Here is a 7,652-nt window from a genome sequence, read left to right as displayed (position 1 = left end):
CGTTCCCTGTTTTCGCGTAAGATGTTCAAATGTGTTGATATAGTTTATTTCATCAATGACCACAAATCGTTTCATAACTCAATTAGTGCAAGGTTTTAAATTTGAATTTATGAAGATATTAGGAGTCTCTAGTTTTAATTGGATTAAAAGTAGTCGACCGTGGCCGAATATTCGTTTTTGTGAACGATATGTTTTTATTTTTGTGCATGGTCAGTCTGATCCAACCAGCAAATTCTAACGACAGCTCTTTCCCCTTGTTAAGACATAAATTGCGTACATTAGACTAATCTACCCTCATTTGCACCAAAGAACCTTTGAAATGGATTTTATCTAATATTTAAGCATAATCAGCAGTTTTTGGCACATATGTAAATAGTATCTAGTCTTTGAATATTGGGAGGAATATAAATACATTCAAAAGTACCAGCATGCTAGACCAATGCTCAGGCGTGGGATGTACCGAGAAAGTTGTAGTTTTTGTGATTCGGTAAATTATATTAAAATTAAATTACGTTATAAAGTGTCACAATTTTTTCCTCTTTTTTGTTTCCGTTTTGGTTTTTTATCATTAAAAAAATTATTATGCTCCGAAATCATAGCAATGTATTGCTCCCAAGACATTTCTCCGGTATTTGGTGCCGTGGAAAGGGTTCTCTTGTTTTAGACCGCAGAAGAAACGGCTCTCCTAACCACGAACCCCCTAGTTCAATGTAGTATAAAAATCATGACAATATTTTGCGAACGGAAACTGAGAGCAGTCTATTTCTCTCATCTTTATGATAATTAGCCTCCACTCACATAACCCTCAGATATTTGAGTTGGAGGCTAATTATCATAAAGTAGAGTGCAGAGGTTAGTGAAATGCATTCTTATTTTTCCTCCATGTATTTGGTATTATCTACACCGTAATTGATATACGACCCCCTCGTACTTACCTGCTCTCTCATGCGAGTGAACATTTTATTAATCTAACTAATATAATAGGGTTACACACTCGAATTAACTAAATTTTTGGTTACGGATTACCGATGGAGATACTATGTAGCCTATATCCATTATAATACCGAAAAAATAGAATAATAATCATTGGAAAGGATTCAAAAAGCAGACGCAAACAATTAAACACGCAGTTTTAAAATGTTATGATGTGGTAGCTGTTTTCCGTTTCACTCTACCTCTGAATAAGATGTTCCGCCTCAGGATTATTTAATATAGCAATGGTTTTTTGTCTCTGCTTTCATAATTTCCGGAAAGGCAATTATTTGGCATTGCTCACCTCTGTTAATTTTTGAACCAACGTTTTGGTACACGCCTTGTACATTATTGGACATGTACATTTTTTGCTTTGAGATCATGAAAGTCCGAGTCTTCCGAGTTGTGGTAAGGTCCAACGGCAAGGCCTTACGGGCTGAAGTGAACCATTTCGCACGAAGGCGGTTGCGACCCGCGGGCCAAGTGAGGCGGCGTCGACCTTCTTTCCCCTCCCCCTTCGCTTCTGCAGATGAAGACGTAACCTCGACTCCTCTCCCCGCCCCTCTCCCCTTCCACTTCCCCATCTCAGTGTCGCCATCTTTCTCTCCTCCCCGCCCCCACTCCCTCGCCCCCACAAAGTCTTTCGAGTCTCCTTCCTTTTTTATGTGCTGCAGTAAATATCTTACAATTAGTTGGGCCGCCCCCGTTCCCCTTTCCCCCTTCTCCATCACCCCTCTTCAGCCATCCGCCCCCGTGGGGCCGGCGACGACGGAGGAGAGCGCGGGTGGGGGAGCGGAGGCAAAGACCAAGATGAAGAACGCAATAAGAGGCGGGGCTTTTAACGTCGAGGGGGAGAGATGGCATCCTGGACCCGGGGTGGTAGGAAAGAGGAGATTTGAAGGAAAGAAAAAGGGTTGAAATGCGCCCAAGAAATATATATATGGGCGAGGAGGGCTGAAAGGGGCTTATAGTGGTTTTGATGGATGCTCCTAATTGAGTGAAGTAATGCGAGTGTGCTGCACAGATGGCACCACTTTGGCACTGCCGGCGAGGAAAGTTTAGGTTAATGGTAGTAATGGGAATCAACGCACGGTGATCGAGTTCCTTGAGATCAAGCCAACCCCTCCGTTGACGACCATCAGGGACTGTTTGTCAGGCAATGGAACTGTTTTGATCTTGAAATTTAATGGTCAATTATTTCATGTGGGGTGCGAAAATACGAAGCTTCTTCCGCATCTGGTTCCCCTAGAAGCACGGAAAGATTTTCCTTATTATATAAAATAAATGATATGGAGATTAACAAAACAGGAAGATAATAATTTCCAGCGAGGCAATTTCTACGCAACCTTTCCTTTCCATCGCCCTTGATACGAGTAGTTCGAATGGGTGCAGGTGATTACTGATATTTTCCATGGATGAGTGGCAGTAAATGATATTTTTCTATAAATATTTCAATATTCAAGGGTTCATCATCTGTACCAATTGTACAGGTGCGAAATGCGGATTTTTTCCCCAAAAATCACTTTCCGCACATGTTCTGTAGGTTGAAATACGGCATATGGAGATTATATTTTCCTTATGAGTATTTATGGGGATGATTATTTGATTCATAGTAGAAGTAGTTTTAGAGCAGGTGACCGAAAGCTAAGGTCATTAGCGCCATTAGGGATGGATGGAAAAGGAAGAAGGGTGGAGAGAAACCCGGTGTCGGCATTAGCCAACTCTTAACGAAAGGTGCCAAGGGGTCCGCAGTTTAACGACGGACGGCGTACTCACTCCAAGTGCTCTCCACAAAACACTTCAAGTAGGGATCAGGATACCACCGAAAAAGTATCTGCCGTCTCCAGGATTCGAACCTGGCCTCTCGGTTGGAAGCCAGTGCGTTAGCCACCTCACCGCCTCGGTCCCCCTTATTTGCTACATGTGATCATATATCCGGTATTTTGTTTTTAGTGTACATTTTCATCTTTCATTGATAATTCTACTGTTGACCCGCTGTTCTATATTTGTTTTATATGTTACATTAATTTGTGATCATGAGGTAACACTTCAATAAATAGAGACCAGACATGAAGGCAACGAAACTCATTTCCCTCACCAGCATTATTGCAGGCAAGAGAAGGAATGATCTTTACTCCGGGATATTTTGCAGTGGTAAATGAGTTACAACGGATCGAGTCCCGCCCACGCCCTTCAAGGCAGGGGATAAACTTCAAGCTTATTGTATTGACATGTGATAATGCAGTGGACATAAAGCAGCATAAAAATCGTATTTCTGGGAGGGCTCTTAGAGTAGGGTGGAGGTCTTATTCCAAGAGTGCATGAGTCAAGAGGACGGCTGGTCAAAAAGGTAAGATTCTTCACGGCGGGAGGCCCAGACGAGAATAAAAAAATAGAAGGGAGCCACCCAATCGGTTTCTTCACTGTCCTACTGCCCACGAATGAGCGTTTCTCATTAGCTGGAGCATGTTTATGACAAATCCAAGCCGTAAAAAATAGTGGAGTGTTTTTAGCCTAGTGAGGAATATTAATTTCCCACTCTTGGTAGTTTGATAGCCATTGAGATACAGATGTAGGGGGAACTAGGAGACGAAGGCCAAGCCAATGGGTCAACAAAAAATAATCCTGGTCATTGCATTCGAAAATCAATAATGTTTTGTACGAAATGTTTAGTCGAAACTAATTTTTTACCCGTAATGTTTTAACAAAAAGGTTTAGTCGAAAATTGCATTTAATTCCCACAAATTATGTGATAGACTTTTAGTGACGGACTGTATAAGTAACATGAATAAACTAGTATACTAAACAAATTGATGTGCCTGACTGCCAGCCCAAGTTACGACTGAAATTCCTCCTACAACGTAGATACTTTAATCAACAAAATAAATGCGTATTTAATTTATGAATCAATGGATCATAACTTGTGCAAAAAATAATAGCGTAAAACTGAAAAAATATAATTTAAAATAATTTAGTAAGGATGTAAGATGAATAGAAATATATCAGGAAAACGCTTTTTAAACGTGATTATTTATAAAACAGTAATTTTTGATGTAATATATCAAATTATTTCAAGCAAAGAATAAATTGGTGGACAAAATGTATACATAAATATGGTACGAGGTTAATAGCTATAAATCGCATCTTTCTCTAAAAACTACTCCACCTTATAGTCAGTAGCAACTTCCCGATTCACAGACTTTACCTGAATTCAAAATTCTGTATCAATATCATTATTAGCCGTGGTTATAGCATTATAATCACTCTTTTCTATGGCTGTTTACAACCATGCAGCCATAGAGGAGGCATAGAGGAGACGCACAAGCGATTGATATTGCCCTAGTTGATAAATAACATTTAATACACATTAGATAAATATATCGTTCCACAAGCGTGTGCGAACTTAAAACACGGCCATTTATTGATGCCTGTACATGCTAATGCTAATAATTACTGAAGATGGCTATTTCTTTGCCTTTATCAACAACTAGTTTGCCACTGTCTAAAATTAATTTTGAAGTTATGGTGTCGATACTTTAATCAGCTTCAAGAACAGATGATTTGAAAAGATTTTCTCCCTTCTATGTGGTATAAGCATGGGTCCCCGCCACATTGCACTTACTGCTGCCTGAATTGAATTGTGTAGATATAAATGCTGAAGACCGAAGTGTGGATTAAGCGAGGAATATCTAGGGGCTCCATACTGAATCAATCCGAACAATACTTCTTTCTTTTACCTAAAAGTTCCTTGCACACTTTCCTTGATGGTCAGTTATTGAGGAACTATTATTATCGAACACAACAGCAAGGTAGTCAGTTATATTTTCCCAGAGCAATGCAATTTCATTAGTGATTCCAGGAAGATTCAATAATTTGAAAAATTATAAAAGTCATCCATGAATATCAGTTTTAGACATTTATAAGTTCTACCAAAGACTAGTACGGCGTTAGAAAAATTCAACGCTACTCCTCACCTCTGCATATTTGTGTACAGGGTGTGGCAACGTAACTTTCCTAATTTACAAACTTGCATTGAATAAAGGAAGTTATTTCGCCGCACCCCGTACTAAGTAACTAAAAATTAATTACCTCTTTCAGCACGACACATTTCCGCGAGCATAATATGAATTTTAAATACAGGACGCTCTATCCGCATACATTTATGCTCATGGTTGCATGAAAGTTGCCTCTACGCGGATCTTATATGCCATACATTTATTCACTTATTAGGTAAATTCTTGTCGTAAAGTTAGAATGTACTTGATTGAATGTAGGAATGACTGTTTTGGAGCCGAAACCCAAATTCGACTATTGTCCACAAGGCAAGGCTGTTGAAGAGGACACAAATTTGCTCCAAAAATATCTGTGAATGGTATTAAATTTCACATGGGATCAAAAGACATGTGCCTAAAAATTAACATTTTAATTTTATAATATTAACTCAAAAAATTGGGCCTGTCCGGGATTTGAACCCGGGACCTCTCGCACCCAAAGCGAGAATCATACCCCTAGACCAACAGGCCACTGTTGTTAGAGGGCATACATTTGCAAATCAAATATGACTTTCACGAAAATACATATTTCTGATGCCTACTGGGAGTTTCACCGACCTCTTCCGCAGTTTCACATGCCAACAGCTTCGGCCTCCGGCTCTGGGAGTGAGTGTGACGGTAAATGGAAGTGCGAGCATAACACAGGTAAATCGTATGAGAATGTTAGAGGACTTCATATTCGTCAATATGAAAGGAATACTGAATTTAAAGTGAGAATTCATGTAGTATTGAATAGCTAGTAGCTAATGAATTCTTTCGCATTGCTTTACTAAATTTTAGTCGTGCATGTCCAGCACGAGGAGAAACAAATTTTAGATGCGAGGAATAAGGAATCTTGTTCATTTCTCACCGATTGGGTAAGTCTCACTATTACAATCTATTGTATTGCAGCATAAAATATTTTCCCGAATATGGTTTCTAACTCGTTGTAACTTGGGACACCCTGCGCGCTGACCGCCGAGAGGAGAGGGAAACCCACCATTCAGTTGAAATCACCATTCTGGATCGCACTAGTCAATATACGATGTCGCTTTGCTCCAGTTGAAAATAAAACTGCCCTGTCGTTCTGTTTAACCGTTTATCCTTCAAGTGCCTGAAATAATAATGTCTTCTCGCTTGGGCTCATGAATTTAAATATAGAGAATTCGTTCAGTCATAGTGTGAAAAGAATCTGGGGCGTATTTGTATGAAGCTCGATTCGATTGCCCGAGGTAATCATTTATAAAAAAAATCCCCTCCTCGTACCCGAATAAAAATGTCCTCATAACGTCATGCACCATCCTCATTTAAACGTTTTTCATCTAATTTTACTCGGTGATTACCCCATTTGTGCGAGCGCTACTCGTTTTCGCGTTATTGCGTCCACTCATGCGTCAGGCGGAGCTCATAGAGGGGGTGGTGGGTCGGAGGGGAAGGGGTGGCTGGTCCCTCCGTTGGGGAGTACGTAGAGGCTGTGGGGGGAATGGGTCGTCAATTGAACGACGTTCCCCGCCAGGGATGTTGAGCTACTTGGTGATATTTGAAGCGGGGAATGGGGGTGATTAAATGCCCGACCTGGCCGATCAGGGTTCCGTAAAAACCCAATGCCGATCGTATATTTTCCATGATGTTATCATACGCTAGATATGTTATAAATTGTCATAATTAAAAGTATGAGAAGGTCATTGGAGCAACTATAAGTATGTAGAGATGGAATCTCTCCTAGCAACAAGTGGGACAATATGGTGGTTAAAATATATGTATACCGATTTTTCGAGTTCATTTTTAGCGCTGGGATAATTCCCACATTACATCGACCCATCAGAACACCTGGATAAAATAATAGAGATGGACTCCAGCACGGAAATAGGGGCTTTGCGTTATGATTTTAGTTGTTTCTTTACCTCCACACACCTTGAAAAAGGTCCCAAGTAATCGGTCGTCAAATTACTTAGTGGCCTAGAAGTTAACGCTGGTCATCGAATGTATTTAAGTTCCATTTTATATTCTAAAATCATTTGGAGAAAACTAGTTGAATGCATTTTTTGCAATGAAAATTAAAATGCACACCGTAGTCAAATGAATGTTTTCTTTCACCTACCCTCTTTAAATCATGATATTTCCATATTTCACATAGTACGCATCTTAGACCTTTTTTATGCATCTTACCAAATTTTTATTAGGACAAAATGTCTCGCTTGAAAATAGTCGCTCAAAAGCTGTGTATTATATATCTATAATATTTACTATACGAAGAACATGGACTGTTGAAAGCTTTAATATTGTCGATAATTGTGCAAGTTTAGGGGACCTGCTTCAAAGAAAAGCTCCAGCTTTCATTCGGGCAATCATCATCGAATGACCAATTGCTAGCACTCCTTCACTTGATGAAATTTTTTTACCGACTAGACTTCGGTGTTCGACATCATCTTCATCTTGATATGAAGGGACCTGAAGATGATGTAGTGCGTCACAACCTGGTCTGTTAAAAAAATGTTATCTAATATAAAAGTGCTATTACTTGCTTATTTTATTCCAATCCCACCATATAACATAACCTGAAGGGGATCGAGATGGTGCGGGGGCTAACGTACTGGTTTCCCACCCAGAGGGCTCGGGTTCAAATCCCGGCGGTGTTGAATATTTTTC

The 7,652-nt window shown here is 39.8% G+C and overlaps 1 non-coding gene across 1 annotated transcript; it reads right to left on the bottom strand.

Moving 5' to 3' along the window:
• Positions 1–5,423: 5,423 nt before the first annotated feature.
• On the bottom strand, positions 5,424–5,495 carry TRNAP-UGG (transfer RNA proline (anticodon UGG)). Its single transcript has one exon. It is a non-coding gene; the product is annotated as a tRNA-Pro (tRNA).
• Positions 5,496–7,652: the final 2,157 nt, after the last annotated feature.

The sequence above is a fragment of the Hetaerina americana genome, unplaced genomic scaffold (genome assembly GCF_022747635.1).
Source record: "Hetaerina americana unplaced genomic scaffold, ioHetAmer1.1.p SCAF_19, whole genome shotgun sequence".
Lineage (NCBI taxonomy): Eukaryota > Metazoa > Arthropoda > Insecta > Odonata > Calopterygidae > Hetaerina > Hetaerina americana.
The sequence above is the reverse complement of the archived record's forward strand: the minus strand, read 5'-3'. Positions and strand labels throughout refer to the sequence as shown.